Source organism: Ostrea edulis, chromosome 6 (genome assembly GCF_947568905.1).
Source record: "Ostrea edulis chromosome 6, xbOstEdul1.1, whole genome shotgun sequence".
Classification (NCBI taxonomy): Eukaryota; Metazoa; Mollusca; class Bivalvia; order Ostreida; family Ostreidae; genus Ostrea; species Ostrea edulis.
Window position 1 is genome coordinate 88,020,155 of NC_079169.1, and position 10,383 is coordinate 88,030,537.

Consider the following 10,383-nt stretch of genomic DNA (forward strand, 5'->3'; position numbering starts at 1 on the left):
CCTTGAAAATGGAGGTCCCATGACATGCCAAGTGTTGGAACGTTAAAGGCATATGGTCTAAGATATTAGTGAAATTTTGCATGTTCCAAAAAGATGACAAAATTTAAGGTCATAACTAGAAAATCACGTTCTTCAGAATGTTTACAAACACATTGGATACAATAGCAATTACAAAATAATTCCCTGTTCTCATTTGCCTAAACTGGTACCCTGTTGACTTTGCATCTCTTATGTTTGTGTGTAGCCACCAATCAGCGAGGTACCAGTTTAATATATTGCCCTCCAGATAAAAATGTTATAAAGGGCTAAAACGTCAAAATGACTTCAATTTCAAAGCGCTGCAGCTATAGATAACTTACAATTAATACTACAAATTTGTTTTTTGGAGTTCTTGCAAAATATTGTGATGTCATTTTTTAGATAAAAGATAGACCCTATGCCTTTAAAGAACCATCACTGCTATTGTCATAAACACTAAGCATAGGTCTAAATTTGTGGTACTTCACCTACAACTGGTGACATCTCAATACGAGTGAAAAATTTTTGACTGGACGTAAAACAGCCAACAAAATCGTATTCACAGCACAATGAAATTAAATAAGTCTACAATACATTTGATTGAATAGGTCATACTTTTTTTTGTGTTAATTAGGGGAGTGTCAGCTGTACGTGTCATTAATAGAAAACAAAACGAAAGAAGAAAACTTAATTACATAAGATACATTGTCTTGTTTTGTTAAAAAGGATTGATTTAAGTAGCTTGCTGTAGATTTAATGACCTTAACAAGCACATGTGAAGCAGTTGCAGTGGGTTTTATATTGTGTTTTGACAGTAATCAATAGGAAATAAAACCATATTATGTAGATTGAACACAACCCACATGCTGTCATTTATTGTGTAGTAGTCAACAGTATTCAGATTGGACAGGTGTTTGGTTAAGCAAATGGTTGTAAAATTAGATAATATATGTTTATTTGAATATGAATTCAAATTTTCATTGAAAGGGGTTAACTCCCAAGACATCGTTCTTGATATTGCCTCTTTCAGATTCAGCTGTATGGAAGTACAATAAGCGTGCAAGTAAGCAGTCGCAACAAGCATGTACTAAGTATTGTACTTGGGTCTGTAGCAGAGTTGGCAAATGTCCAACAGTATTTCATTAATTGCAAGGAAGTCGACATGTGCTATAATTTTCTGACATTAATGGATTAATGGTTTGACTTTAGTAATGAATTGGGCTTTATTTTACAGATTTCATCACAAAATGTCATGGGATACGTACGTTGAGCATTTTAAAGGACAAGGAGACACGATGCTAAAGTGTGGCATATACGACCAGGAAGGAAATCCATGGGCTGTGTCGCCGGGCATGGCTGGAACGCCCGCTCAAGTAAAACGGCTTGCAGCAAATTATAAAGATAGTTCCGTTTTCTATCAACAGGGGCCAGAATTTGAAGATTCCAAATTCACATTTCTCCTGAACATGGATGATGGTAGTGATACTCCCGTTATGGTATTTAAACGCAAAGACGTGGAAGGGGAGGAAGAAAAGCATTTCCTGGTAGCAATGAACACGTATAAAGCTTGCTTAGTAGGAATTGCGAAGGGCGGAGATGCACACAAATCCCGAGCAATAGAATTGATTAAGCATGTTCATGATTCAATGAAAGCTTATCAATACTGAGCCACTTCAGGAACTTAGAAGTGCTGCATAAACACTTTAACACATTATCTGACAACAATTACAGCAAGGCCAATCTTTATTTTTCTTTATCATTCTATGAATTCAGTGTATTTAATACAAGCAGCGAATTGTTTTCTATGCTATTTTGTCTATCACGGTTTAAGGATATTTTTTTTGGTGATGAGTGAATGAAAAGTTTTCAGTAGTTTCATGAATGACTTGAGGAAAGATACCGTTGTTGTAGAAATACCTTCCCTTTTTATCAATGAATAATGTATGCAAAGTCTATGACATATCGGTGTAGCTTAGATAAGCTGAGAAGTGGAGGAAAGGACGTAGAATCCATCTGATTTAGCAGTGTGTTAAACTTGAACAAAACTGTCGTGGTTACATTTACTTCATGTATTATGTTAAATGAGCACAGTGATGAATTTAGATCTGTATTTAAAGTTATTGCACAATGCCTGATATTTTGTGCACTAGATAGTGAGGTGTTTGTTTGCTTTGTGACATTGAATTTACTGTGAAGAAAAGCATGATCTGGTTTCTTCCACATGCGTGTTGTTAGTAAAAATTAGCTGATATTTTGTATATTATTTTGGCAAGGCATTGATTTTGATTTTTAGAGTTTAATTTTTGTATTGAATAATCTTATTCATGTACAAGGTCAAAAGGTAGTACACTTCCACTATAAATCCAGACTAGGGTAGCTGGTCCATTAAAGGTTGTTTTAAAAGTATCCTGCCATGTATGTAGGTTGTTTACCTCTGTTCTATTTTTGTTATGTTACATCATACTGTTAGGGTTGCATGTTATGACAACTATAAATGTCTGATCTGGTTGTATTCATCTTCAAGTACATACGTTTTTTTTCCTAAATATTACAATGCCTTATTGTTGAATTTTGAAGAAAAAAAAGGGGAGGGTTATTTGAATCCAATCTAAGTTAATGTATGGGGATGTGTGCTAATTTGCGACTCCTTTTGGGGACTATAATTGTTGACATCCTGGTTACTGGAAGACTGAGTAGGAATGGTACCACACAAGCTATGCAGCAGTATGTATTGCAAATTGGTTGTATTTTCTTGTATTTTTGTGTTATTATTATTAGACACGGATGGTGCATTTTTCACCAAAGAAAATATTCAGTGTAAGGCTGTTTTCATTTCACCTTTTTTTTTCATTATGATTGACAACAATTTGTGCTGGGGATTTTTAAATTTCTTGTTTTAGCTCACCTGGACCCAAGGTCCTGTGAAGCTCTTCTGATTAAATTCTGTTCATTTCATATTGTTACTTTTTGTCAATGTAAATTTGCCCCCCTTTAAATGGGACTTTTAAGAGTAAACATAAGCATTACATTAAAGATTGGAAATCAATTAGATGTAGCATCCTCAATTTTTAATGCTTCTTAAGCAACAAGTTAACAGTTCGTTATTTAGAAGTCAGTTATCAAGCCAGTGTAATTTTTCAGGTGAGCTTTGTGGTTCATAGGCCTAATGTTTTGTGCTGTTATTGAGAGTAACCTGTAGCACTATGACAGATGTTCTCTTACATGATCCATTTCCAATGCTCAATCAGTTTATGGGCATATATTTGGAAGTATTGATATATAAGTAGCATAATGCTTTTTTTTTTTTTTTTTGTATGGTTATGAGAAAGTCGTTTTAAACAATGTGATCTGAAGGGAAAAAATGCTGTTATTCCCAATGTTGCATTTACATTTTTTTGTTAATCTCAATGTAACCTTTATGTAGCAAGCTGTCAATTTGGATATACTAAGTTTAGCTATGATTTCCTTTTGTTAATAATAGTACTATTTTGTATTTTACTAAACAGAAGCAATTTTGGACACATTTTAAATGTAAACCACAATCAAATACCACTGAAATTGTGTAATAGTATCTCTGTAATTGCTTTATCGTACTCCATACTGTCATGTTAGCAAAAAATAAAACGCTTCTAGTGCTTTTTTCTTTATTTTACTTGGCCAGCTGCAGAAATGACTGAAAACAACAATATATGTGTATAGAGGGATAGTGTTTATGGCAGGAACAAAGTGTCAAATTGTTCACAGGTCGTGAGTATTGTTTAACACCTTTCTCAAATTTTTCACTCCTATGCAGATGTTACCAATGCCATTGAAGGGCTTCAAAATTCAGGTCAATGCTCAGCGTTTATGGTGTTTGAGCAGGGAGGGATCTTTATCATGCCACACCTTCTATGACACTGGGCCTCAGTTTTTGCAGTCTCATCCAAAGGACTGTCCCATAAGGGCATTTAGTCGCCTCTTACGACAAGCAAGGGGTACTGAGGGCCTATTCTAACCCGGATCCCCATGAGAAATACATGTATTACTTTTTTGAGGGAGAACTGCAGTATGAGGAATTTATGGAACATTACTTTTGAGAGAGATATGCATTATTTGACAGTCGTGAAGGATTATAAGTTTGAATTGTGATGTCATTGAAAGGAAATTCTGAAATGCCTTCTAATATTTTCTCGGAGAGAGAGTTCTATAGCTACCTTGAGGGATGTATTACTAAATGCAGTTGGTGACGTGTTGGTGGGTCCCCCGAGTCACTCAGATGATCTATAGCAATTTTGTAGTTAGGGTCCAGCCAAGGCCAAAAAAAAAAAAAAAAAAATAGCAATAGATTCTAGGGCACCACCGCATCCGTTAAAAGGGTACCACATGGATTTTTTTTTTTTTAAATGACATGTACATGAGGTAACTCTTACGTTGTAGATCATATTTATCTAAAACTTTCATCAGGTTTTATTAAAATTGTAAGTATCTTGGATTAAATAATGCGTAGTCTGTGTTTAAGAATAATAGTATTATAATAATAAAGTACTGTGAATTTACATTTGAAAAAAGAAAAAATTAAAATTCCATTGGTTATTCCATATAAGGCAACTCGTTATTCAGTCACCATAAAAAGAGAGATAACTCTTGCGACAGCCATATGTTAATAAAAAAAAAAAAATTTCCTGTCTCATCCAAGTTTTGGTCCGAGAAAGGATGCCAGTGTGAAGGGTTGATTTCAAATCCTCGTGTATTTTCCAAAATGAAAGTCATTTCTGATATTTACATTCTACTTCTCTGTAGGAATTCCCAGTTGTTGGACTGGACGTGTTATATTTATCAAGATTTATACGGGCATTGTGTACATCTGCAGTGGGTTCATGAGGAGATGCTAAAGATATCAAAAACATTGAAAATGATGTTCATCCATCTGTCTTTGTACCCAGCTGGTAACTTCTCAGTACAATGTAGGCCTAGAATAATCACACTTTGCCAGCTGCTGTATCTAGAGTTCAGAGGGTGTGTTACCCTTTAAAGTTCGGGCACTTGTCTTTAATTTTGATATTCTGTCCGACTTATAACTGGACAATTATTGACTAAAAATCATCAAACTTGGTCAGTTAATGCATCTTGAGTAGGTGTGTTGCTCCCTACAGTAAGATCTCTGTGACCTTTTAGCTTTATAAATTGAAATATTGCCATATTTGGGCTCATGTTGATTTGAGTCTTAGAATCAACAAACTTTGGCAATTGCTGAATGTGAAATGCAGCACCTGTAAGCGTAATTTAAAAATAATCACATCAAGAATACACATTTTCTATTTAGGTAACCTGCACATTTTCAACTTCTTGATAACTACCATTCCAATTATTTTCAAATTTGGTATGAAGCATCTTTAGAAGAGGGGATACATAAATTATAATGTTCGGGACTACTGCACCGTATGGGCGGGACAAAAACAGTTAAACAATTTACCAATTTTCAAAAATCTTCGCTACAACTGCACATGTGTAAGGAAAAACTAAATGCATAGTGATGTAGAGCAGGAAAGCCTTTACCAAATATGTAAATTTCATCATCCCCGGGGTAGAGGTTCTGACTCTCGGACGGGGCTAAATTTGGTACATATAGTATATTTATGTGTGGAAACATATGTAAGGTATCTTGTGTTTTATAAAATACATGTATCTCATAAACTTTATAAGATATCTCAAAAATGATTTTTATAAGATCAAAACGTATGCCCTTTAACACTTTTACACGACCATTCTTCATGATGAATTAAAGACTAGACTTTTTGACATAGACAGTTCTTGTTTTTATATTCTTGTAAAGCAGAATTTATTCAAAAACTTCTACGTGAGAAAAAAAAAACGTCTCTTGCTGTAACCTTCAATGCGACATATAGATATATCGACGATGTTTTATCTATTAACAATGATAATTTTCATTCAAATGTCGATTCGATATATCCCAGTGAGCTCGAAATAAAACACACCAGAGTCGCCAACTTCTGCTTCATACTTAGATATTATATTCAAAGTAAATATTAACGGCAAACTAAAACAACCCAACATTATGACAAACAGGATGATTTCAGGTTCTCCATCGTCAACTTCCCATATTTGTGAAGCAATATTTCATTATCACCTGCATATGGTGTTTATATCTCTCAACTGATTCGATGCACAAGAGCTTGTTCTGCGTATGGTCAGTTTCTAAATCGAGGCAGGCTACTGACAAACAAGTTGATGGAGCAGGGATTTCAACAGTCTCGTTTAAAAGCAGTATTTTGTAAATTTTATGGTCGTTATATATAACGATCTAGTTTGTCAGTACAACCTAGCATTGGGTTCAGTGCTGTTTGACGTGTTTCATACCGATTGTTAAGCCGTTCCTGGCACACTGATTTTGACCATGGATAACTCCGTTTACCTGATCAAGTTATAGGCGCACGGCAGGTGTGACCGGTCGACAGGGGATGCTTACTCCTCTTAGGCACCTGATCCCACGTCTTGTATACCCAGGGGTCCTTGTTAGCCCAACTCTCTATTTTATTTTGCTTATAGGAGTTATGAGATTTATCATTGAAACACTACATATGGTGTTTATATCTCTCAACTGATTCGATACACAAGAGCTTGTTCTGCGTATGATCAGTTTTTAAATCGAGGCAGGCTACTGACAAACAAGTTGATGGTGAGGGGTTTCAACAGCCAATACAACCTATCATTGGGTCAAATGCTGTCTGACGTGTTTCACACCGACTGTTAGGTCGTTCTTGGCACACTGGTTTTGACTACGGATAACCCCGTTTACCTGATAAAGTTATAGGGTACCTACACTGTCCCGGTATTTTTTCAGAGAGTTGCAGTTCTGCAGCTAAATATAGGGCTCACGGCAGGTGTGACCGGTTGACAGGGGATGCTTACTCCTAGACACCTGATCCCACCTGTGGTATATCCAGGGGATACTTACTCCTCCTAGACACCTGATCGGGTATATTCAGGGAGTTCGTGTTTGTTAAACTCTTTGTTTTGTATTCCTTATAGGAGTCATGGGATTGATCACTGTACGTAATCTTCACCTTTCATCAGATATCTTGTATGTTTTATAAGATATCTTATAAAAGTAATTCATATGATACTTTATAAAGTTTAATAATAGCCTTTATTTCTCCGGTACGACACTTAGCTAGCTTCCACTGTGGTTCATAAAAATAAAATACATGAAATATCTTATAAAATACATGAGATATCTTATAAACTTTCTTTTAAAAAGATATCTTCTAAAAGTTATGAGATATCTTATAAAGTTTATGAGATATATTTTATACTATAAAAGAAAAAATATAAGATATATCGTATCTTTTATAAGATATCTTATAAAGGATATAAGATATTCCATAAACTTTAGAAGATATCTTATGACGTTCTTATAAAATTCATGATATATCTTTACAGAGGAGTAAGTTTATGTAGAAAGGATGCGCCATAAAATTCGGCATTTTTTACCATAACACCCCCCACACAACTGCAACATACATATTAAATTAAATATGCGCAAACAAAAACGCCCAATGACATAATTTCTCCATCATATTATAGTATGATACAGTGGCTGGTTTAGGACAGGTGGAATAGATTTTATTAAAAAATTCGTTCCCACGAAATATAATTCGTTTCCACGAAATAAAATTTGTAGTATGATGTAAACTTTCAACAAAATATTTCTTACAAGAAATATTAATTCCAAATACTATGGAAATGACGGACTATCGGTTTCAAACAACCAGAAAAATATAATTTTTCACATTACTCTCATTGTTTTAATTTGATCGATCTCCTGCACAACCCAAAACCTCCCGTGCAAACGGACGATCTCCTGCACAATGCAAAACCTCCCGTGCAAACGGACGATCTCCTGCACAACCCAAAACCTCCCGTGCAAACGGACGATCTCCTACACAACCCAAAACCTCCCGTGCAAACGGACGATCTCCTGCACAATCACTATATTGATATCATCTTGAAAAACAAGTCCCAATTCCTGTTATCCTTTACAATACGTGGAAGCAATGGTTGGTGTTAAGTACGTTTTATTAGCAATTAGATAGAGTAAGCTGGAAACTGTTTTTCGTTCAAAAGTTCAACCTACCGACTCAAACGAGCCACCAGAGTGTATTCCTTACTATGAAATCATGGGATGTTAAATTGCTCAGAACATCATTCTTATTTTTTTCGATTTATAGCTCGATTCAATTTGCGCGGGTCCACTTACCCCCGATGCAACTGAATCTAGGGGGGGGGGGGGGGATGGGGGTCTATTGCACAACCTGATGTTGATCATGCAATAGCTCCGTTGGTGCCCGCGATTCATATGCAAAATATATGGAGCGCCAAATTAACATATGCTAAAATAAAGGAAGATATCTTTAATTTGAATATATCATCGATTCATTTGATGTGCGCAGTTCAATTAAAGATCTTTTCAAATAATTACTGATATCTTAATTCAGTTCTGACTTATTGCGCACGTTAATTAGAATGATGATGTTATTAATTATTCTGCTGAAATATACAAATACAAATATTTATTGGCACAAACACAATTACAATAATTGGCAAAGGCCCATTGAACATCAATACATAATGTTTACATAATTTTTATGCAGTTGAAAGTAATTGACTTCTGTATTCAAAACAGTCTTTAATAAATTTCACAGTAATTTTTAAGACTTTATGTATATCACTGTTAAAATATATTTGTAACATGTATCTTTCATTGTCCGGAGTAATATTTTTCTGTGTTATATTATAAATGTTTCTAAGGTAAGTGTTTCTTAGCTTAAAATAAGATTTACATTGAAATAGAAAAATGAATTTCATCTTCGATCACACCAGTATTGCAAGCATCACAACATTTTTCATTCATTGATGTGGAATTATATCTACCGCTTTCTATTACAAGTTTATGTGCACTTAATCTAATTCTACTAAGAGAGGATATCTCAGATCTTTTTCTGAGTAAATCAACATAATTATGGACTTCTTTTTCTTTTGTATAATTTTTTTTTTTTTTTTTTTTTTTTTTATAAAATACAAGGTTTTTTTTAACCAAAGATTGTTGATGATTGCTCCTGGGTGCACTGGTCAATGATTCTTTGTTTTATGTTTGGTAAAAGATGTTGAATTGAATCTTTATATTTTGTAATGTTTGAAAATCCCAAATTATCTAGAATAGAAAATATTTTCCAGGTCCAAGTATTGTAATCACTTGTGGATTGGTAAAGTTTAAAAGCCAAAGAATCAGACGTTGTCAGAATATTCCAATATTTAATACTGGAGAATGAAATTTTGGACCAAAGTGGTAGTCTATCAAGTTCTGCTAGACAACCAGCATTGGGTATTTTACAGTGCACTCCAAGGATATCTTTAATAAATCTTAAGTGAATTTTTTCTAGGTTTGAAATATCTTTGGATGAGAGACCCACTCCCCATATTTCACTACAATAAAGAAGAACTGGAAGTACAATAGCATCAAAAAGTTTTTCTAAAAGTTTACATGGGTTATCAATACCAATGATTCTTTTCATTTTAAAACATGCTTTTCTGGCCTTTTCAATAAGTATAACTGTTGCTAAGTTAAACCTCCCATTACATTTCATCATAACACCTAAATAGCAGTATTTTGGTACAATTTGTATTGTATTGCCATTAATAGTAAATTCATTCCCTTGAGGTTTGCCATTTGAGTTAAATATCAAAACTTTAGATTTATCTACATTGACTTGCAGTTTCCAGTTTGAACAATAGTTACTGAGAATATCAAGGCTGTTCTGTAAACCACTTTTGCTTTCAGAAAAGATTACAATATTATCAGCATATAACAGACAATTTACATGAACATATATGATAAGTAGCGATGGCTCGTTCGCCAAACGCTCGGCATTTAAAAATGAGAATCACGGGTCTTTCGGATAGGACCTTAACTAAAGCCGTGGTACCTACAGCTGGTCATGTGGTGACGTCTCAATATGAGTGAAAAATTCTCGATGGGACGTATTTAACAATCAATTCAACATACCCAAAATTGAATTGTTGCTCTCTTTAAAAGACCTCAGGCGCACATTAATTCCTTGTACAAAAGCTTTGTAAATAATTAAAGATATCTTCAATTGAATTAAAGAGATTATCAAATTATTTATACCAAGCTCCAAATTGAATTTTGCGAGGCAATAATTCCACCACATTGATGCGCGCATCAATTGAATTGTGATGAGAGCAATAACATTGGATTGATGCGCGCATCAACTGAATTAATGTGCGCATAAAACCAATTATTGTTGTCATCAATTGAATTGATGTGCGCGCAATAATTGAATTAAT

At 34.4% G+C, this 10,383-nt stretch overlaps 1 long non-coding RNA gene and 1 pseudogene across 1 annotated transcript in view; one reads left to right on the forward strand and one right to left on the reverse strand.

Moving 5' to 3' along the window:
• The window catches only part of LOC125645935 (uncharacterized), a 12,993-nt gene extending 9,338 nt beyond the window's left edge, over positions 1 to 3,655 (forward strand). The window contains exon 2 of the long non-coding RNA XR_007359492.2: positions 1,253 to 3,655. This is a non-coding gene — a long non-coding RNA (uncharacterized LOC125645935). The remainder of the gene's footprint in view (positions 1 to 1,252) is intronic.
• A 4,921-nt stretch (positions 3,656 to 8,576) lies between these two features.
• On the reverse strand, positions 8,577 to 9,947 carry LOC125647439 (uncharacterized; annotated as a pseudogene).
• Positions 9,948 to 10,383: the final 436 nt, after the last annotated feature.